The sequence below is a fragment of the Tachypleus tridentatus genome, chromosome 13 (genome assembly GCF_004210375.1).
Source record: "Tachypleus tridentatus isolate NWPU-2018 chromosome 13, ASM421037v1, whole genome shotgun sequence".
Lineage (NCBI taxonomy): Eukaryota > Metazoa > Arthropoda > Merostomata > Xiphosura > Limulidae > Tachypleus > Tachypleus tridentatus.
In genome coordinates, this window is record NC_134837.1 from 81,586,876 (window position 1) to 81,611,818 (window position 24,943).

Consider the following 24,943-nt stretch of genomic DNA (forward strand, 5'->3'; position numbering starts at 1 on the left):
GGTGATAAAGACTTTCTTGGAAGATTACTTTTAAGATGATAAAGCATGTATTACACTGACCAGTTTTGAATAGCTGATTCATTTCTAAATGACTCCTCCAAGTGTTACACTTGTGTATTTTTGTTTATTGTGAAAATGTTAATAAAGAAGAAACAAATAATGTTACGGGTCTTAGTTATTGTGATATATTGTGTAGAAGTACTAAAATTGTATTTGAATGAAATACTCGTTACTTAATATAATTTATCTTGGTCGAGTCTGATTTATTATGTTATGTACATTATGTATTACAATTTCAAATAACTAGAAATTTTAATTTCTAATTCAATAGTCATCATGTATTAAATTTATAATATTTGCCAATGAGATTGATACATACTGTTTTCTTTCTTAACACAAATATATTCTAATATACAAAAAAAAAATTATAGTAATGATTATTACAAATAATTATTTATATACAAAAATGTTACAAACTCACAAACAGCATTCACTCTTCCATCTGGTGTGGAACTGAATATTTTATAGATGGTCCATGAAACACAAATTACTTTTATTTTGACACACAGATATGCTTCACCTGATGGGAATGCTAGCTAGCTCTGTTCTTCATATGTAGGTTTTTTTCTGCTGAAATTATGTGATTGTTTCATAGAAATACTAACATCTGAAGTTAATTCACTAAAGTTGAATGGATTGTAATGTTTGAAATCTATAAATATTCCTGGTCACATTTTTTAGTTTTGTCATTAATAAGCATGAATCACAATTATAGCTTCCAAGGCTCATAGTTACTGACTGTAGCCATTCAACAATATTCAACTGTTTCCCCTGTGACTTGCAATATCTAGCTTTTATACACATTAGGCGAGATTCTCAAAATTTCACTTGGAAACAACATATGAAGATATGCTAATGCTCTTGCAAAACATATTGTTGATTCTTACTCTTGAAAATCCTCTACAAATTTATAGAACAGGTGGGACTTGTGCAATATGCATTTAACAATATATGTTACACACATTAAGCTGAAATAAACATAGATATTAAAATAAATGTATAACAGTAAATATGTTATGTACTTTTGAAGAAATTATATTAACTTGTAACAGTGATGTTTTTCTTTGAATGTATTTTGAATGCAAAATTTTTAGTAAGTAGGTTTTGGAAATTGTGTATGGTACATATGTATATTATAAGCAAATTGATAAATATTTCAGGTTTGTTTACTCTCATTACCCATCATTGTTTGTAGATGCTCAGTGTTCAGAAGAAAATCTAAATAGAAAACCTTAAATTTATTGTTTCTTTGTTATTGCTTATTTATGAGAGTGGTTCTGTTTTCTATTGTGTTTGACTTGTGAGTGAAACTTGAAAAGTGAATTAAATTAGTGGGAGGCAACCCAGTGAAATAGATTTACAGTTGAATAGATAGTATTTCATAATTTTTCTATAAAATAAAAATATAAGTTATTTTCAAATTGTAATGCCTTTTAACAATTTTCAATAAATGAATTTTTTCTTTGAGAAATAACATACCTCACATTTGTTTTTTTTAATTTAAAGGCTCAGAAATCTAAGTATTAAAATGTAGTTATAAGTGTTTACCTTTTTATTTGGAAATTAAAAAACTTTATTCATAATAATTATAAAATTCATGTACTGTGAACTGACTTTGTCAGATGTATGTATAAACAAAAAATGTTTGTTAGAAATGAAGAAAGAAATAGGCCATTGGTTTTAAAATGACCCATATTTCAACAAAAAAAATGAGATTGAAAGTGGTTTCAACAAGTGTAGGTAATCCTAACAGGTTATTTACTGTAAACAAAAAAAAAGCAATGCCTTTTTAATGGTAATGTGCTTCCAAATTACATTTTTGTAAGTAGTTATAGATAAACTGGCATTACATTATTCTAGGTTCTCGATTCATGGCTGTATAAAATTGTAAATTAATGAGTAAAACATTATGGTCCATACTGAGTTTTGAATATTCTTTCATAGAACATGATATACTAGTTAAAATTGTTATTTATTATCATATCTACAATTTCAAAATATATTGAAATACGCTTTATCATTTCCAAATAGTGTATATGTGACAGCAGCATAAGCTTTACTGGTTATCTAATGTTGATGCAGATTTTACAGTTTGGGAATGTATTGGGTATTAATACATGATATCTTATTTCTAGGTTTAGGTGAAGACGATGAGACTAATGATCTTAAAATGAAAGATGCAGATGCATTGCAGCTAAAGAAAGAAGGTGACTATTTTATTGACTCTCTCAATGTTTGATGATATTTGTCATTAAAAAGTAATGGTGGAGAATACACTCTCCTCATATATACATGCATTCACAGTTTCAATATCTAGTTAATGTATTAAGTAAGTAATAAAAAACAAAATACAGTATTTTGTGTTTGCTACTGAATTGATTCTTACGTTTCAATGCTTTAAATGTTACTATTTTTTGGTAGCTAAAATGACAATGTTTTTTTTTTCTGTTTTATTGGCCCTTTTAGGTTGTCCCATCAACTAAAATAAACTTTAAAAAACAACTTGGAAACCCTTTATCACATATCTATAAAGAGTTCCTTAAATTTTCTGCATCTACCACATTGAAACCAATTCATACCAAAGTCAAGCCACCTTGTCAAAAAACTCTTAGTAGGTGATGACCCCCATCTGCCAAAATTTGTACTTCTGGCCCCTAGTTTGACTAATCTCATCATTAAGTACAGTAAAGGATGATGCATCAACATTATAAATTCCATGAAAAATCTTAAATATTTAATGAGATCCCCTCTAACTCTTTTTTTTTTTTTTTTTTTTTAAGAGTATACAATTCTAGAAATCTTGACCTGCCCTTATATGATAAGGTATACCAAAAATGGTATATGATAACCATTTTTCCCAGGAATACTAGTAACCCTCCTCTTAACTCTTTCTGAGAATACAGTATCCTTTCATAGGTAAGGAGCTCAAATTGAGCATGGTGGCTTAATTAGTGACATTATGTAATGAAGTTGTAACTTTGCTACATTGGTATTCAATATTTCTATAGATACAACTTACCTTACCACAATGCTTTGATAGCTTTAGAGAATGAACAACCAGAACAGTACTGTGAGATGTTAGAATTATCCTAAGTAATAGCAGAGGTGAACAATTATCAGAATTTGCTAATTTTTTCAATAGTTAGATCATGAATTGAGTACATTAAATGTATCTGTTATTTTCATATAAGACTAACCTTTGTATATTCAACTGATTTTGGTATTTTAAAGGACTTTTCAGACCAATCAGCAGAAAAATAACCAACATTTGGCAAAAACTAGTAACAAAATATGACATTCCAGTTAATACCAAATTTATTCAAAAACCAGGCACAAAACTGAGGTCTATACTATGTAAAAACTACACTGACAAACATCACACCAACATTATTTATAAAACACAATGTGATAACTGCCACGACTTCTATATTGGAGAAACAAGTAGAAAAATGGAAACCAGATTCAAAGAACATAAAAAGTCACTTTCATACGTTTTCGAACACTGAAAGTCAAATAAACACAACATAACCATAGAAAACACTCAAATGCTAAATAAAGAAACAAATGCAAAATTAAAAAAGCCTTACTTATACAACAACTTAAACCCAAAATAAACCAATACAAAGGAACACCTTTATACCTATATTAAAAATAATATAATAAAAAAAAAAATATATATTCAAACATCTAACACCGCCCTCTACATTCCGACACTCAGTTACACAACCCCCTTTCAAACATGTGGTCAGCTTCCGGTCAGTTACCTCTTTTTTTCTTACCGAAGAAGGTTGAAATGTTGTTCACTCCTCTATGTAAATTATTTTCTCAACCCAAACGAGCTGTTTTTTACGTGTATAGTTTTGTCATATATAAAAAATATGTCCATTACACAACTTTGTATGAAACCTGAAACAAGATGAAAATATATTTAGTACTGTTCCACGAGTTTCTTCCAGCAAATTTTCACAATACTACAAAAAAATTAATGAATTTTTGCTGATTGAAATAAATGTTACTTTATGGTATTCATTATGAAACACAAATACTCAACATAGTGGTAACTAGTGGAATTAATATCAGTTACAGGTTGACATAAATTACATATGTTTAGTTCTGGGAATTGCATTTATAATTTTACATGAAAACAATTTCACCTAGGCAGTCAACCAAGTGGATACTTTAGGTGAATCTTCATTGTACAAAGGAACAACAGACTTAACAGGTAGTGGTGATTAAGATTTTCAGAGGTATTGCTATTTTGAATCAGCAGAATGCCAGTTCAACACATCTACATTCATATTGCATGTTTTGAAAGCTTTATTGCAATCACAGTCTCTTTATACATAAACAGACTTTTGCTTTCAATTCTCAGTTCTTTCTATCTAGCTGAGTGTAGTTGTAATGAAACAGAAGTCCTGTTTTTGTAAATTGGTTAACAACTTAATGGTGTTGTGTGTTATTGGACCATGTTTGGTACTTTCTTAGTAAATTATTCAGCAATCAACAGTTTCTTTGAGTGACTGAAGAATAATGGATGTAAACTTGATGCAACCTTTTTTAGTATAGAAATGTGCCATTTCCTTTATTACTGTATTTGTTGTATCCCAGCAAACCTGATGAGCCCTGGTATTGGCCAGAAGGTCTCATTGGTGCTGTATATGGCAGATATGGTTTGATTAACATATTGTTACTGAAAATTACTGGTCATCTCAAGTTATGATGCTTATACAAAACAACAAGAATTTCATTTATTTATTAAAAATTGCATTTAAGAATGTTCAAAAACAATGCATACTAGCAAATTAGTTTGAAAAGTAATGACTACAAGAAGGCTATGTTCAAAACTTTTGTTACTATTTGTTATTTCAAAATATCTGCTTGACTTGTTTAGTATGCTCCTAGACCTGAAAATAGGCCTGTTTTAGATAGTTTCTGTTACATTTGGAAAGCAAAAGTAACAGCACGACATTACTGTTTGTTCAGTTTACCTACAGTATATGTAGGATCAAGCGTAATGGTTGTTTCTCATTTTGAGATGAAGCCAGTGCCATTATGCAAAAATATTCAATGTATAAAATCAAAATATAGAGTAAATAAATTTAAATATTTTCTTATTAGTATACCATAATGGTTTTTACCTTAAGTTTCATGACATCAAAGCTTCAGTCTTTTAACTTCAGTTAAAAACTAATTTCTGGGATATCTTATGTTTAAGTTTTAACATGAAATTATATGCTGTAACATTTATCATGTATTAAACAAAAATGTAATTTAATCATATATGTTTGTGCTAGTGTGTGCAGAATATAATAAAAGTTTTGTGTTATTTAGTGGATTTACTAAACAAACTGTTGATTGTGATTATAAAATGTTTGTTCTATATGTTTATTTTAATTTGTGAATGTATGTCTTTTTTCAATTTTAATGAATTATTATTTTTGTATTTATCTTACAGACATGAGACTTTTTGGTTTCTGCCCAGCATGGGATGATTTCTTTTTGGTTGTATGTGAATTGTGTGGACTGATAGTTAAACCCCAAGCATTAAAAAGTCACTTGGGTAAGTTTTTTTTGTTGTTGTTGAAAAAAAAATTGTAAAAGTTCACTAAATGTATATTAAAGCATGTGAATGTGCACTACTGGACAAAAGTTCAGAAGTATACACATTTTTTTGCTGAAAAAATGAAAGTAAGTAAATGCACTTGTAATAATTTTTTTATTATAATAATAGAGACTAAATTATAGAATTGGCCATTTTCTTTATATTTTAGTTGGGAATTAAACAGATCATTAATTGGAAAAAATCTGTGATAAAACTAAATAACTTTACGAAAATATCACTCGCTCATATGATTGAACATTTGTAGGAAGGGTAGGAAGGATTAGTTTCAACTTTAAAAGCATTTGAGAAAGATTTTCAAAATGGTCAGTGCAGAAAAGAGTCCAAAAAGATCAAAGAAACAAAGTGTGTTATAATTAATTTCTCCAACTTATGGTGAATGATAATTTGTGGATAAGTGTATTTATAATTATCTACCTCTTTCAAAATAAGTGCCACATGTTCAGAACATGTCATACTTTTTAGCAGAAAAACATTTACAATGGAACAAAAACCTAATAACTATTACGTAAACAACTAATGAAAGAATCATATAGGAATAAATTTAGGAAAATGTAAAAATTATTTATTTAAATAAAATGTTTCTCTTTTTATCCATTCTAAATGGTGGAACAATCATGGTATCATCAGCCTGTTTGTTTTTTCATACTTAAGTCTTATGTAGAAATTTTGTTTGTTACCAGCAAGAAAACTTGTTGTAGCCATTGTTTCTAGCATTCATTTATATTTTTCTTAATGTCTAATTTTTAAACAGCACACATTTTACATTCCACCACTTAATTGTCAACCACAAATTGTACAAGTTGAGATTAAGGTTGTGTTCTGTGTACTTTGCTATATAATTAAGTTATCTGTCATTATTTGAATATTATTTTAAAGTTACATGGTATTTGTTATTTCTGCTATATTACCCAAAAATGCTTTTCTTCCTGAAATAAAATCTCTGATAAATTGTGGTCCAGAGAGAAAATGAAAAGGATTTCATTCACTAAGATGAATTTCAAACACTAGTCATGTAATGTAAGAATTAGGTTTTTGTTAAGAAATATATCCAATAATACAAAATTATATAAATCTGAACAAAAATTAAATATATATTGAGAAAATTAATGTTAAGTAGGTTTAAAAGTTTATTCTAAGAATTGTAATTTAAAGTGCACAGCTTTCTTATTAATAATATGAAGAAAGAAGTCAGTATATTAAATAATTGACAACATTTTCCACAGATATTCATAAATTTGTACCAATGAGTATTTTGCAGTGTAAAGCAGAAATATTTTTTGTCATGTTTACTGTATCAGTACTTTTTTCTTCCACTAACTGAAAAACATTTCTTATAATCATGTATATCTGGTAGATCAGTTGGTAAAATGGATTTATAAGAGAGAACCTGCTGAAAGGTTATTTTGTTAGAGATAAGGCTTCAGTACATATTTATGGATTTTCTTCTGGTCTGAAAATTATCCATAAAAAGAAAAAAAAAGTATTGAAGTCCATCTTCATTAAATAATCTTTCTAGAATGTTGTCTGTTTTATTAACAAAAATTATTATAGCAGGGAATCTGTTGTTTTAAGTTCCTGTAAAACAAATTCATTGGGAAAGCTTTATTAACACACCATCAGTTGTTGTTATTAATCTATGTCCTGATAGTAAAATAAATTAGCTTTGTTTAGCTAATATACACAAGTGAAATAAAGTAATTTTGACAGTTTGTAATTGCATATTTTCTTAGTGCATTCTAAAAGATGGTTTGCATAATTGTTTTAACTTCCATCATTGCAATTTTACGCATGTTGTGTCATCATGGTCTTGCAACATTAATTTGGGAAACGTGCGATCTTTTTATCCAACTGTAATTTAATTCCTAATTTAATATATATTTAACTATTATTTAATAGTAAAATATATTTGTTACCACATTGTTTGTTATTATATACCCCTTCTTCCAGTTTTGGTATCTTGATCTGTCATTTTTAGTGCTAGTTTTAATGAAAGGAAAATATAAGGAAAAGCACAAGGCACGTTGTATGACTTCTCAAGTTTTTGAAAGCTAGAGCTGATTATCAATATGAATTTTTTTTTAAGTTAGTCTTGAAAAACTTGTATCTATTCAAACAAAGAATTTTATATTTTAACAAAATATTTTTTATTAGATTTACAGATGATTGAATTAGAGCTAGGGGGAAACTTAACATTATATATTCTTTCTATTAATTATTATTAGTTGTATTGAGTAATATGTCTTTACATAATATTGTCTTTTAGTAGTTCTCGTTTGAAGGTTTATTTATTTAATATACAAACTGAGGCATTTGTCCTGTGTCTGAGACATAAGGACAGAATGTGTGGCTTGAACTAATGAACCATGAATTTGTATTTGTATATATAATTTATTTCACACCCATTTTATTCCACATTATAGAATTGGTGTTACAGTTATCTTGCTACTTTTACTAATCCCTTTCTACAGTCTCTGTGTTTATTGATAGTCTGACCACGTTAGAAGTTCTTCATCCTTTCTGGGATAAAATAAAAAAAATTCTAAGTGAACCTACTGTTGACTACCAACAAAGAATTGACAATGTGAATATGCAAGAGGTTTTCAGGTGTAGTCCTGCCACTTTAAGGGTCTGACCTTGTACTTTGTTGCCAATTGTTTCTGGCAAAAACATGAATGTTTAATATTTTGAAGAGAAGAACTCAACATTTAAACAAAACAAAAAAAACCCTCAAAACATTTTAAGAATAAAAATTAGTCCAAGACTGTGGAGTAAGTAGCTGAACAAACAGTTGTGTTTGCTGCCCAAATAGAGCCCATGAACAGTAGATTGCCCAAGTGTATGTAACAAAGGGAATAATAATACCCACATGCTAACAAGTAATATTCTGTGGTTTGATTTGGACAATGTCAGTTGCATCAGTCCTGTGTAAGGTGTTTATGAAATTTATGTATGATAGAACCTGTTGTCCAAAAAGTGTAGAATTGAATAGAGGGAGCCACGTATATCAAGAGGACATCACATTCTCATTGGTGGAAGGTTGTCACATGATAATTTACATGCAAGATGCAGTAAAATTATGTTAATTGTGGAGTATGTAGTAGTTCAAAACTTGTATCATGTGGAAAAAATGATTAAATATAAAGAGCAGTACTGAATGAGAATAGCTATACTCATGAAAGGATGTAAGTACCAGTTGGAAATATATTTTCAGTATAGGAAAATAATTTAGTGAAAACAAATTTCTAGGTAAATAACAACTCTGATTTACTATGCTTTTATGTATGTCTAATTTTTGATCATGGAAGCTGTGTCGTAGAAATGTTATAGTTATTTATGTGTCAAAATACTATTCCAACCCAGCTCTTGTACATTGCTGTTAAGGAATATATTTAAATCAACAATATTGTAGAAATGAAGTTATTTGTGTATGTGTAATGTTTTTAGTAGAGCTTAGTAATTACTATAAATATTTAATCAGCTTCTTGTTGGGCTTATTATTTGATTATATTCAAGTGTTCTTATAAGAGATTCATATTTCTCTTTCCAGGATTTTTAATACATTGTTGAACTTCTTTTTCTTTAGTATGATAAACATATTAAATACAACAATTTAATCATTTGTTCATGTCCTTGGTTGCTGTAATCCTCTTTCAACAACAAAGGCCTGTTCATTCGACCCAGGGCAGGATCCATGGAGGTTGACAGACCTCCCTCAAATAATCACAATAAAGAAAAAAGATGTGGTCATAAACAGAAGGGCTTTCCACCCAATTTGCCTACACATAAATAAAAATGGCCAACATGATACAATGGAACTGTCGAGGTTTACTTTCTAATCTGAATGACATCACAGCACTGATTGCATTCTACCATCTTGTATGTCTTTCCTTACAGGAAACATTTCTGAAACCTGTTGATACAGTCACCTTATGGCAGTTTTCTTTGTACAGAAATGACAGCCTGTATGATGGAGGGGTGGCACTGTTGGTTGATCAGCATGTTCCCACCTTGTCTTTGCCACTTGACACACCCTTGGAGTTTGTAGTCACATGTGTTTCCTTAGAATGTATCACTGTTTGTACTTTACTTTTTAATTTTACTTTAATTTTAACTCTTTACCTGATGTTTGACACAGATAGCCTAGTTGCTTTGCGACATAAAACGCCAAATCAACCAATGAACTTTATGCTTATGATATTATGCAGTGCCCCAGAATTTTGTTGCAAATATCTGCAGAGACACTGTAATATGCCTCAAGGGTACCGATTAGTTGTGTTGAGATAAATATGTGGTAAGGACAATAAAATAAAAAACATAAACAATTAATTACGTATGAAAAGGGAAAAACATGAAATTATAAACATAACCAAAGGATATAGTTGTGATATGGCAAGTAAACCAAAAAAAAAAATTACCTTAAAAAATTCTATGCACTTAGGAATCTCTAGAAGCTTTGCAAGTGAAATATGAAAGCTATAAGGGAAAGAAAAATATTCTTGTACTAAATTGAAAATTACCTTGTACTTGGACTATTCCCAGTTTGTGTGTAAATAACTATAATAGAAAAATATTGTTTTTTAGAAAGATGTTATTAAAATATTATCATTCTTTGTGTACAAGATACTTATAATTTTTAACAAAATCTTACCAGTTTTTGTGAGGAATGCACAAAGCTATTGTATGTTTGTCAAATAAATGTCCTTACTTAATTGATCAGATTATAATCATGTCTGCCCATGCAGAAAGGGTTAATCAGTTCTATTTTTCTACTCAATTTTTGGTGATGATCCTTATGAGAATATCTGCTATTTTATTCTGTAATGTTGCTATAATTTTAACAATATCAATTACTTGCTTATGATATACCAAAAGAAAATGACTTGGACATCTGAATAATCACATCTTTATCAATAATATCAGCTAAGCCTACCAGATGTAGTGATTTCTTTCTTTTTTTTTACTTATGTTATGAAACCACAGAACCTCTTGAACATCAGGATAATTCTCTATCAACTGAACTAACCCCATAGAAGTTATTAATAAGGCATTTTGTTTAATGAGTTGAACCACCAAATTCTTCCATTTTCATAAATAAGGCTAAATCTGATGTCTTATTTCAGGTTTGTGGATCAACTAGTTGCATGGCAGTTATTCTTGTGGTAATTTTATTTTCTTGGATGAGATTCAAACCTGAGACCTTGAACACCAGATAGGTGCACAATCTATTGAACAAAACAGTTAATTCACTAGAACTTGCTAGTAAAACACATATTTAACATATAACTGCCATATTCTTCTCCTCTTACAGACAAAGCTCCAAATTGAGCATCAATCCTTACTTTGATAATTTCAATGTATGTATAACCAAGCTCCCCCCCCACCCCTTTCTTGGATCTTATTTAAACCTGAGACATCTTGTTCAAAAGGCCAGTACATTATTACATAGGCTTAAAGATTGAATACCTCAGTGCTTGCAAGTAAGTTACTTTTTAACATGTCAAACTAACACACACATACTTTTTTACATTTTCACATGCTAGCACAAATACATAGATAAAATAAAGACTGCAACTTTTGCCTTGTGATATTTGTAAGTTAGCTTTATAGGAATTTTATGAAAAACTTAAATTTATAAACATTTTAATTTTCATTCTTTTGACAAATGACAGGTAGCAGTCTTAGCAATCTGCATCCTTAAATGGGATGTGCACATACAAATTTTATTCCCAATATAATACTAATAAATGTTTGTGTGCTACTGTAATACCTAATTTGTTTAAGAGTAAACTGAAGAGTATGAAATATAATATCTGCATTCTTGTAAACATTATATATTTATGCATTTGGTTGTAGAAAGTTTGCATTTAATTTTGCCGTATAATTACATAAATGTATGCATTTTTTTCTTTGCTTTTCCTCGACTGGTGATGAATTCCTGTTCTTTTGTTTTAGATATTTGTACCAAGTGGAAAAAGTTCCAAGTGGATGAATAACACTATGTAACACAAATTTTGTTCCTGGATAGTATGTGTTATTTCTTAATTGCTTATGTTGTAAAAGTACAGAAAATGGCTGTTATTCCTCTTCAAACTTTGCTTTTGTGACCTGGATAATGAAATTTAGAAATTAACCTGTTTTCTATGTAAAAACAGGCAAATTTGCACATTTTTATTTACATAAGGTCTGAATAAAACAACATATCAATCAAGATTTACATGTATTTATACTAAAGTTATACAAAAATGTTTAGAAGTGAGTAGGTTTTCGAGATTTGCGACTGTAATGTAAATCACTTTCATGTATCACGTTTTTGTTATATACTCCCAGGTCACAAAAGCAAAGTTTGAAGAGAAAAATAGGTCCTTTCCATTTACTTTAGGCATAAGCAGTTGGATAATATCACTTTCTGCTCAGGAACAAGAAAAAGTAAAAATTTTGTTACATAGTGTAATTATTCACTTTTGAGAAAGGAAATTCTGATGTAGAAATGAGGGCTATGTTATGAAAAAATTTAGAGAGATTCCTATAAAAGGTTATGAAGTATATACTTTTATATATATCTGACTGAATATTTATATAATAGTTTTTTTTGGACAACAAACTGATTTTAGAAATTAAGTTGAAAATCATTTGATACAGCACTTGGAGAACAAAATTTCAGAAAAATTCTGGAGCATGTGGAATAGTTGTTTAATATCTTTTCTTTTCATCCACTGTTGCAAACATATCCAGAAGTTTTCTTTGACTTGTATGAACCTAATATTACTGGATGAAATGTAATCATGTAATGTTTGCTTTGATAATTATTATATATGAACTATTAATCAAATCTGTGAATGAATTCTTGCTAGCTTGTTAAGACTGAATGTATGTCATTATATCACATAGTAATCAACTGCATTTTGGTGTTATATAAAACATTAATAATATTTGAAAAACTGTTCTTCTTAAGTAATCTTGTATGTAATTATATCTTGCAAAGACTGAGGGCTGAGTGCCCTTTGTTTCTGCTCTGGCAAATGATGCCCAAATGTGTAGAGCTTTTTTTTTTTTTATCTGTCATCTATTTTAGCCAGGTACATACATACATGTATATATCCATCAATACTTGTAAAAGTAGTAATACACATATTGATAAAATTTTTAAAAATGTCATTGCAGTTCCCTTTATATAACTCATTTTCTTTGACAGTTTACTGGTTTGTTATCTGACGTGTTTTCAAAGTGTGCGTCATTGGAGATTATAACAATGCCTTATTGGTATTTTCATTTGAATATTATATTTCCTGCAGTGTTTTTGTACTGATCTATTAATATTTTGTTTTCAATTTGTGCAAAGTTTCAATATGAAATGTATCTGTGTTTTTCTTAGTGTTTCATTGAATGTAGCAATATCTGTTGGATATTACTCAGTTTTAATAATTACTTAGTTTGGCAGGCGTTGTAATATCTTAGTTGTTGATGCTTAAACATTACTTTTGGTTTAATCATGCACATCTTTATGTAAATTGTAAATAACTGTGTTATATTAACCTGTTGATTGGGAGCATAAAAATATATTCTATAGGAGTTATTTCAACTTAACATAATTTTTAAAGTTTATGCATGATTATATTTGCATGAATATAAAATGAGCTTTCCAATTTATTTAATAAAATGAATGCCAGTAGTATCCATTTGTTATAGTACTATGTGCACCATGTATGTCTGTGTGTTGAGTTACTAATGGAAAGATATTTCTCATATTTGACTGTTTAAGTTTATAAATGTTTAGAAAACCAGAATAAGAAAAGTTTATGAACTGTAAGTCAGTAATCCAAATATTTCTTAAATAAGTTAAAGCTAGTTTTAAAAGTTACTTCTTTTCTATTTTTATCTCTTTCTTTGCACTGAGATATCACCATAAACATGATATTATAGTTACACTTCTATATTTGTTGGTTACATTATTAATGATTGTGTATATTAACCCTGAGGAAGTCACAAAGGTGAAATGTTAGTTGAGAATACTAATTTAAAAAATAATTTATATATACATGTATGGAATGTAAGGTTCATTTTCTCTAAACCTTTTTACTAAAATTACTAATGCTTCACTGTTAGAACTTTTTAATTTGGTGTATTAAAGGGCAAAGGTTTCTAGACTGTTAAAAACTTTGAAAGGTGTAGTACTTTTCTATTCATTGATTTCTTTGAGAGTAGTTGGGACCTGATAAGGGTTGAAGGATACTGAGTTTATGGAGTATGTGCGTGTTTACCTTTCTGATCTCTAACTGAGGTTGTCAGGAAGAAAGAACCAAATCATGGAAGGTGCACAAAAACAGTCTTTGTTAACAAATACAACAACACAATCACAGATAAAACAGCAGACAAGAGTGAGTATGTCTGTTGTGGCTGTATTGAACTGATTAGAGAGAGAAAAAGGAAATGACTCTGTAGTGAGCTTTCTATAACCAGTCCTTATAGTGCCCACCTTCTCTGTAACTTAAACCAGAACAATATAATATTAAGTTAAACTCAGTGTAGGTTGAAATGAAAGTTTCTTATACGCTGAATTAGAGTAAAATACTGATGAAATTCTTGAAACATAGTTGAAGTAATGGTAAAGTAAAATCTTATGAAAGTATTAGTTCCCTTACGTTATACGTACAGTATCAATGTAAAGTATGAATTTAAGTTTGAAAATTCAGTAAAATATTTGTAAAAAATTTCCTAAACGAACAACTTTTACTTTTAATAAAAGCATAAAATAACAGCCCAGGGTTTGCAAACCAAACACTAGTCTTCATATGACCTATGTTCATTCATGCTTAAGTGCTAATAGTTTGTTAAGAACTCCATTTTTGTACTGTATTTACAAATCACATCAATAAAGATACAATAAAACTCTCATGTATAGTTCTGTTGAAAGACGTGTTCTTGTTGTGAGGAGACCACTTTTATTTAATATTATGTTTTATGTGATAAAAAATTGTTGTTGTTATATATACCAACTCTTGAATACTCGGAATGTGATATTTTCTTATGAATATTTGTTTATGATGTCCTTCAATAGAGGGCGCTACATATCATTTATTATTTGGGCCACTGAAATGCGTACGTGCAGGCTGCATCCATTGTAATGATATATGAGTCCATGGAAACACAGTTAATAGTAAAGAATAAATATAAAACATAAATAGTTTACTTAGTATTAAATATGTATAAGTATTGTGTACAGTTAGTTTAACAATATATTTTAGAAGTGTTTTAGCAATTATGGCAGATGATTTCCTTTTGTAGGGATTTATTTTCAAGACTTTGGTGATGCCAAGAAATTGTGCAGAATCAAATTTAAAAGAATTATGAAATAAAAATTAATAATTGAAACACTTTTGGGAGATATACTTTTCATTGTTAGGGGAAAAAGGAAAGCCTTTTTCTGAAAGTGCTGAGGTAATCAAAGTGTATTAGAGTTTAAAACATTTGATGTATTGTTTGACTAAAATGACAAAGTAAATGGTATTCACATAACTCATAGTAGCACTCTGTAGGTAAAAATACCTGAATTTATCTATGCTTATTAACCTAAAAGTACCTTGTGATCATACATTCTTAGCAGCTGCTCTTGTTTAAATGTTTGTGTAAAAGTAAAATGATTGGTGGTGCATATTTTCAGGAATTTTACCTTCACTGCATTATTACATTTTTCTTATTGCTAGTTTCTATAGATCTTATTAATTGTTTATGAAGTGGATTTTGAGGAACTAGGGTGTGGATATATTTAGTTACATTACTAGATATGCTTCCACAGGGTCCCTAAAAGGGGTTTGTTTTGAGAGTAAAAAAAAAAGAGAAAGAGTAATAAGTATTTTTATTTCTTGCTTTTGAAGGTCACATGTTTTGCATAATTCTTGTGAATCTTGGCATGTATGCATTTTACTGATATTGCAACACTACAAATTGAAATGTTGAGTGTCCCTTATATGACACTGTTTTAGTGTTGACCGACAACACACTACTATGTAGTGATGCAAGTGGTTAAATCAGGTGATACCTGTAGTCATCTTTTGACTCATTTTTGGATGAAATAATGTAGTTTTATTCATTACAAACAAAATAGCACTGTTTTGTTGAATTAGAAGCAAAATAAAATGTATAAGTATGTTAAACTGCTACTTCTACATGGGAGCACAAATATTATGGTTGAAAAACATAGCTTACAAAGGAAGTTTTGTATTCTGTGGTTTTAGCAACTTGGTTTCCCACCCAGTAAATTAGTTTTATTTGTGACAGCACTGTTAAACCTATTTCCAAACATACTGTTAGAGGCATTATTTATGATAACAATATTAATGTTATTCCATTAAATAAATCTAATGTTGGATGCTCCATGTTATGTTACACAGTCATTTTTGTCAATGAAAAAGGACCTTTGGTTTGTTAATACATTTTTCTGCCTCTAGCAGTGTGTGTGTGTACATAAATCCGTACATATATTTTGCGTATGTGTAATGCAATTCCATTTATGAATTTTGTAGACACTGAGGAATGCTATGTTTTGGAGGCACAATCACAGATGATTTTCAATCTCAGTTTGTGTTGAGTGTATATAAATGCACTATTTATTGGTTTTCTTGAATTGTGATTTAACTGTCTTTTGGTTAACATCTGTTTTGAAATTTTTGTAATTACTTTCATCTGTATGTAGTAGATTCTAGCATATATTAGTTCACCTACTTTTTGTAACTTGTTTTGTTAAAACTAACCATACTTGGATTCTTTCAAGTCAATTTTTTTCCTAAGTAATAACATTATATGACAATTCTGAAAGCAAATGACATAAATAGTTAGATAAATCATTTTATTACCAAACTGAGTGCATTATGTATTTAGTTTTTAAATTGGATAACCTTTTTAGTCTTGATTTCATCATCGTAGAAAAGTTGATGATGAAGTTGTTTTTGTTTTCTTTCTCCCATGTTACTTGTTAAAATGACCAAAAGAGGTATAAATAAATCATGCTGTCCATGTTGTTTTATATATTGGTGACAGGAGTATTAGTGTTTAAACAAACAAGTAAAAGCTACAGTAGGTTTTTATGTATTATGCTGTTTGTTAACTTAGAAAAGTGAAAATTAGATATGTTGTCAGCTGCTATTAATCAAAAGTTTAAATAAGTATATGTATACATTAATTAATTATGACACTTAACCATTGCAAACTCATCATTACATCTTGTAGATCAAAGAGTAGTAATTTTACAGACCCAACAAGAAGTTTGATTATATTACCAAATGATGCTTTTAGTAGAAAGTTATTGTATGTAAAAGAATTAGCAATATGTGATATAGTTGTAAGTGAAGTAATTGTTTTTTATTATTGAAAGATGACAATTCATATTTAAAAATTGTTTAATCAAGTAGTGAAATATGTGTGAAGCTATGTACAATTATGAATATCATGACATCAATTATTTATTTTGTTTAGTAGTGTTGGAATTCATCAGATGTTTAGAGAGAAACCCTTAACATAAATGGAGTGTTTCCAGTTTAAATGAACAAAGTATTGATTTAACATGACAGGTAGATTTTAACGTACTTAACAATAGGTGATTGTAATTTAAACCTAAATGTATTAAAATCTAGTTAATTGTGTCAGTTCACAAGTGTTTAAATTAATAACATTGTTACAAAACTATTATTTATTTGACATTATATGCACCTGCAACATTTAAATTAGTACATATATTAAATTGCATAAAGTAGAAATGAGTAACAAGTATATAATGTTGTGAAAAAATTGCATATCCTTTTTCATTTTTCTTAGGGGTAGCTTGAATTATTATTTTTGGAAATATTTTGAATGCTGGCAAAAAGGTAAACAAGTTCTGGTGTTAGACTGCAGACCAAAAGTGCAGATATACTTTAATTACAATGTGTATGTATGCTGTATGCAAGTAATACATACGTATTCGCTCATAAAATTTACTCTATAAATATTTTCAATGCAGACTTCACTAAGGTAATGAAAGAATGCATCAGTAAGTACATATATATTTAAGTGTATTTTAACTAAACCACATTACTTTCAACTGCTTATGAACCATTTAAAGTATCTAGAAGAAAAATCAGTTTGTGAATTGTCACTTTCTTATTTTCTTTATTTAAAGTAGGAGGATAACATGAAATAATTTTTTTTATAGTTTCTGACAAACTTTCCTTAATGAGACTCCAGCAGTGATTTGGTTATTGCTCCATCTCTAGATTTTAGTGAAGACTTGATTGGTTTCAGTGTTGACTCAAGTCACTTTACCCATTTTTATCTTCCACAGTTAAAACCTTTTTGAAATTTATGATTTTGTTTATCGATCTTAAGATGGTTAGCTTGTAATTTACTAATTCTTGTTGATAGCAAGTTAACTAACTAGTGCATTTTGTAGGCTAACTGTAGCCTAGTTTGAGGTAGGTTTAAAAGTTAGTAATAATATCAATATTAGATTGAACACAAGCTCATTTAAGTTGGAACATCTGGAATCCATTTAATGCATGTAAAGCCATTAGTGAAGTTTTTAATTTCCGAAAAGCAGTAGAGTGTTTTGTTTTAGAGCTAAGTGGAAATTTAAACAACATAGTGTATGCATGGTGTTTTAAGTTATCTTTTAGTCACCACGGTGAACTTACAGTTACTTAAGTAGAATTGGTGGTCTTAATGTATTTTGTATTATTCAACAAACAAGTGGCTTAAAATATTAGAAATAAATATGGAACATAGTCTGATTCTTTTGATTTCCCTTTTTCCAGGGTTGCTTATGAGGGATAGAATTCTCTAGAAAAAAGTGTAATTTGGGGACAATTGAAAATTCGATTGATAGATTTCATATTTCTAAGTGTATAAAGTTTATAATATCCATGAATAAGGCATTTAAGTAAAGTTTTGTAGTTGGTCATATTAATTGATTGTGTGAATTGAGAGTTTACTTTACATATGCTTTATTAATTATTCTAATCAAAGAACCATTAAAGGTTATAAAAGTTCCAGTTATGGCTTATGATTTGGTATCTATCTCTGACATAAGCTCAGAGATAATTGATATTTTGTTATAAAAATCCTATCTTCCTATCTTTTGCATTGAAACTCATCTGAGCCTATTGGGCCAGATCCATTTAAAATTTGTATGTAAACTATAGGGAATGTCCTAAGGGGGTCAAAACTGAATTTGACCCTACTTCTGTTTTGTAAAGTCTGTTGGTTAATCACTCCCAATCTCAAACAATTTTGTCAGGTTAATGCTTTAGACAATGTTGAATATTCTAAAGGAATTCAAGATCAAAGTAAGAAAGTTGCTAAACTATTTCTCAAACAACCAGGCTTTTCTCATGGTCAATGAAATGTAGGGTTTTCAAGGGTGGGATCACCTCAAAATATGTATTTTGAGAAAGAAAGCTGCAAATGTTGCTTATAAAGAAACTTTGTAACAATTTTAAAATTTTGAGATAAAGTTTATGTTCAAGTTATTACTTCGAAATATGATTGATGTTAAACCTTCATTGATTTAAGTTTAAACATTCTTCATCACTTGAAGGGTGTTTCAGCCTGAAGAAAGACTTGTACATGAATTGTCACTTAACTAAAATAATTTTTGATAGATTTATAAAGTTCTTTGTTATTAGTTATTGTGAACCTGATTTTTTTCATGGTATTTTTACAATGTTATTCTTGAAGTTAAGAAACAATATACAATAATATATTGTAGAAGTTATTACCATTAACAAAGAAATGAAGTTATCTTTTATTCTTTTTGTTTTATTTTTAAACTGTTTAAGTAATCTAGGGATTTTTATACATCTAATAATCTTTATTTTTAGAATCTTCATGGAGATTCCCATCACTTTCCCATCACTTGTTAGAGATAGAGAATTTAGCATAGCCATTGTGTCAGTAGATACAATGACTGTTATAACAAAAATAAAGAGTATAGCAGATATAATTTTGACATAATTAGTAAATTATAGATCAGGTATCTTACTTTTGTAAAAAAAAAACAAGTTTATTACCAAGTTAATAAGGTTTCATGATTATCTTATGAAGTAAAATCTGGTTTGCATTTATGGAAAAATGATGCTGTGAGTGCTGTTTGGCTTCCTTTAACTCCATCAGAAGTAGTGCACTAAAGGTTCAAGCAGGATTTTAAATGTCAGTTTGAAACTTCATCATTCTGGAATTTTCTATTAACTCCACTGCTAGAGGTATACATTTGGATGATGATACAACTCGGAAGTGATTAGTGCTTGGAAGGTCAAGGTTTAAGATCACAGCAAGATCATGAGGATCCAAAAATGTCTGTCTGTAATGTGGGGACAGATTTTTCACACTATTGTGGTTCTATAATTCAATCACAAGTGACTGCACTTTTATAAAACTTGGTGGACACATAGAATATTGTTTCTCATTGTTGTGCCAGAAGTGGTTCTTATCCATTAGTAACAATGGATGTATGGGTACATTTTTGTATTTTTTGAGGGTTGAATATGATGAATGCCTAGCATGGCAGTGGTATTTACTCCTCTGAATGTCCCTCTAACTCATTAATGCAAGTAAATAGTCAAAAATATATTTTTTTTCTGTATGATTTTTTCTTTGTGGAAAGCATTCCATATGACAAACATTATTAACCTTGTTGAAGTATACAGCTGTTAAAAAGTAAAGTAGGAAAATGGCATGTAATGTTTGTAGCGAATGGTAAACTGAATTCTTATGTTTAACAATAGGAGCATGACTGACCATCAATCGGAAACAAATGAAAATGTATCTCAAGATGGCCAGTATGGGTATTAAAACTTTTATTAAAATAAAGTACAGAAATTTTAACACCCGTACAAGCTGTATTGAGATACATTTTTACTTCAGGTGGGTTTCTCATCATCAAGAGTGATCACAAGTGAAGACGTTAAGTTAAAAAATTAAAAGTAGTTAATATTACTAGCATTGGGTGCATTTCTGGTATAAAATTAATTTGTCTCATGCAAATGTTTCCAAAAATGCTACAGTAAGGTTCTAAATGATGTAATGTAAGTTGATTTGTTTTTTTTATGGATACCTGTGTGATTCCGAATGGTATTAAACGTTGTTCTGTGTTTTATAAAGAATTACACTGGATATTTGTTTGTTTCTTGCTGAATGCTAAACTATGTATGACTAGATAATTTAGGCACAATGCTGTTAACTATATTAATCTTTCTGTGTATAAATAGCACTACAGAAGTATACCACAACGGTATTAAAAAAACGAAAAATGTAGAACTTAAAACGTTCACTCTTATGATGTATATATGATTAAACACTTTGAAAAACATTGATAGGTTTTGTGAATTTCATCGTATAAAACGACTTTTAAAATTTACTGTACATTATTTAAATGTGTGTGTATGTATAATGATTTTTTAAAATAAGATTTGAAGGTATGAATTTTTTAAAATAAATGTATTTAGTGAGAAGGATATTTCTCACTACGAACTTCTTGTGAACATTATGTACTTTCTCCAGTTGGGTGACAGCCCTCGCCGGAGAGATGCATTTCAGCCCAATGATGTGACGATAAATGTTCAGTTTTAATTGACGCTTTTGTCGTTATAGTTACACAGGCTGGAGGAGAATCCGTCGTCTTGTGGCACGTGTTGATTGTAACGTCACGTTGATCGTTTTCAATATAAACTTGTATGGAAAAAATCGCATAGTTTTTTCTTTTTCTTTTTACGCTGGGATGAAATATGTTCTCGGTTGGCAATTCTTATAAATTATATTTTCTTGTTATTTTTAGTCCAATGTATATTTTGCTGAATAGTTGTACGCACGCGTAAACATACAATAATACTTTTGTAGACTTGTCTTTTGAAGTATTTTCGAAATTACCCTTTTTTGTGAATGAGTTCATAATATAAATTATATTTATTTGTAATTTATATTTTAACATTTATTTGTACTTGTATTAGTTGAGTGATGCTATTTCTAATACATCTGTTTCACCGTTGTAGAATATACTCATAGGTTCTCTTCTATGATTTATTCATTTTAATACTGTTGGTCCAGAGGGAATTTTTGACGTCAGGTGAAAGATGTAGCTTAGTCGTCGGAACCTCGTTGACGCTGGGAATTGCGTCAATTCATCTGTGTGTTATTGCAGTTTGTGTTTACAGCAGTGTAAAAGAGATACTGGAAGTATTGCACGCTCAAGAAAACTAAAATAATTAAATTTCCTATTGAGATGTTATTTATTGGATTTTCCATTCTTAAGTTTAACGATTAATCCAAGAGAAAGAAACATGAGAGAAGTGTGTCCCCCTCATTTGATTCAGCGATAAGTTAGTGGAATTAGAACGCTAAAAATCGGATTTTGATACCTGCTGCGGGCAGAGCACGGATACCTTATGTTTTAGCTTTGTGCCTTACAACAATCGAACAAACAACAGTATGTTTGAGTTACACTAAATACTTTTTAAAAATCTAGAAACTTCATAATGGAGAATGTGTGTGTGTGTGTGTTTACAAGAACGTTACGAATACTTACATCGTGTTAGAAAATTCTAAAATGTCGTGAAACAGACCATACGAAGGCTAACCATACAAATGTTGTTCTTTTTTGTTGATAGGTAATCAGTAAAGGGTAATAGTGTTTCGTACATTCATATACCATATATATTTTTTCAAAGAATTTTCGGGCCCATCAGGGCCAGGTGGTTAAGACATTCGACTCGTAATCTTAGGGTCGCAGGTTCGAATCCCTATCACACCAAACATGGTCAACGAGCTTGCTGGACAGTGGTTCCAAGAGTTTTTTTTTTTTTTTTGTTTTGCTTTTCTTTCCCGAGACGAAAAAATAAAAGCAACCTGTCCTGCATTTTAGGGTCGTGGATGCTCCATAGGAGGGAGATCGAATATTCGTTATTATATAATAATAGCCCAAGAGTTAACGGTGGGTGCAGTTGACTTACGATTTTCCTTCTAGTCTATCCATTCAAAATTAATGACAATTAGTGCAGATAACCCTGGTACCCGACTCAGACTTTCACCACACATGCCGTTTGAGAAAATGAAGTGTAATTGCAAGTGTTGATACTACTTGTTATTCTGTCGTTCTAAAGGTATTTTATACCGTATTTGCATGCAAATAACCTGCGGCCTATATGTTAATTTTCAAAAATGCCAAATGGAGGGTGTATTTTTTCGCTGGTTATACGGTATTTTTACATTTTGTTTGTTTATAAGATTGAAATTATGCCCGGCATGGCCAGGTGGCTAGGGCGCTCTACTGGTAATCTGAGGGTCGTGGTGTTGAATTCCCATCACACCAAAACATGCTCGCTCTTTCAGCCATGGGGGCGTTATAAAGTTACGGTCAATCCCACTATACGTTGGTAAAAGAGTAGCTTAACATTTGACGGTGGGTGGTGATGACTAGCTGCTTTCCCTTTAGTCTTACACTGCTAAATTAGGGACGGTTAGTGCAGATATCCCTCGTGTAGATTTGCGCGAAATTCAAAACAAACCAAATTAAGTTTCTTAAGCACTTTCTTTCTCAAGGGCACACCAGGTGGCATGTTATTCTTTTGAAAATACGGTAATAAAAAGTTCGAAAAGATAGTCACATTTCTTAAAGAACAACAAACAAACATATTGGGCATGCTTTTTTTTTTCTTTTACAAATCGTTATCAATTGTTTTTATCAGTGAGGTTGACAGAAGACGTTATCAAGTGTGACACGTCTTCTGTCAACCTCACTGTCCGTTCACGTACTATTTTTTTGTACACGAATATTTTAGGAACCAGTTTATTAATTTCCTCATAAATCGTTTGAGTCTTCCTTTTTATTAAGTTTTGATTTGCTTAAGTAGTTTGATTAGTTTTTAGTACTGAACATATTAATACATAATGTTAACTTTTAACCGTAAACTTTGCAAATCATTATGTCATCGTGTAGTTCAGCGTAAAATATTCATAATTTTGTGTAGTGTTAAGGGAAATATATGTCAGCCGCTTGGGGTGGGTTGGAAATAATAATAACTTCATATAGCGTAACAGGTTCTTGTGTTTGTGAATAAAATCAGTGTCTTTAGAAGCGCATTAATCCTCAAAAGTTGGTTATGGTTTATTACAGTGGTGTACATCAGTAAAGAAATAAAACTAAAATTCATCTTCATTCCAGTGACAGTTTTTAGAACATCATTTTTTTATTTGTTCTAAGAAATGAGAAAGATAGCATAAAACTGAAAAACAAATAAAAACATTTAAACGAACATTTAAATTTTCATGATTTTATAGCCCAGAGCATGTAACATGTTATCGGTCGTAGCGTTCCACCTGCATATAGTGCGATAAGACACTACGTGAGATAACGTTGTGTAGCGGTTCAGTGCGTTATGATGTCTTTCATTACGTAACTAGAGAATTGACGTTATGTGCATATGTATGTGACACGCTGTTTGATGTGTGTGTATGTGTATGTATGTATAGTCTTTAAATGCTAGCCGCCAGTTTGACGTTCACAATGTTGACATTATCATGGTAATATGAAATAGGTTAGTAAGTGTAGTATACATTACTGGCGATTAGGGTTTATGTATTTTGCTGTGGTTCGTGTTAGTGAAATGTAAATTCTTTCAGTACCTTGTTCAAAAATGCTCGGACATTCGATATAAACAACGTTCTTTTCAGACACGTGTTTGGCACAAGGTGCTGAGTCGCAGTTTTAGTGACCTTGCCTGCTGTACGTATATATTTCTTCGTCCCGGTAACCAAGGTTGGAAGTTGGCGAATCTCGTGCTGTAAAGTGTTACGTATAGACTTAATAAATTACTCTCGGCAGCAGGTTTTCAGTAAAGGTAAGCATCTCTACACATGCTATTCTTTTCATATTTGTTTGTTTCTCAAATATATATCGGAAGATAGGTAATAATCACTGGGGCTAATTCTTCAAATATCACGGTGCCATAGCTTCATTTCAGCAATTAAACGAACTTAATTTGATAAGGCTTATTTCTGATCTGTGATCAGACTTTTCAGTACAGCCATGTCTAATTGGATGTTTACTTGTCATGAGACACGTTGATTCTGTTACGAACTGAAGAGGAAATTTTCTGTTTAAGTATTGGTTGAATGCGTGTGTTACTGACTCAACTCTTCGGTAACATTTAATTTGATAATTGAAAAAGGAAGGAAGAGTGTTGTGAAGAGAGTGGAATTATGTATGTATATATTTTGGAATACTTCGGTTACTTGTAAGAT

General features: G+C 30.1%; 1 pseudogene across 1 annotated transcript in view; it reads left to right on the forward strand.

Moving 5' to 3' along the window:
• LOC143240654 (uncharacterized) overlaps nt 1-24,943 on the forward strand; it is a 70,790-nt pseudogene that overhangs the window by 4,636 nt on the left and 41,211 nt on the right. Inside the window, exons 2-3 of the transcript XR_013021871.1 lie at nt 2,196-2,267; nt 5,516-5,620. The product of XR_013021871.1 is annotated as an uncharacterized LOC143240654 (transcript). The remainder of the gene's footprint in view (nt 1-2,195; nt 2,268-5,515; nt 5,621-24,943) is intronic.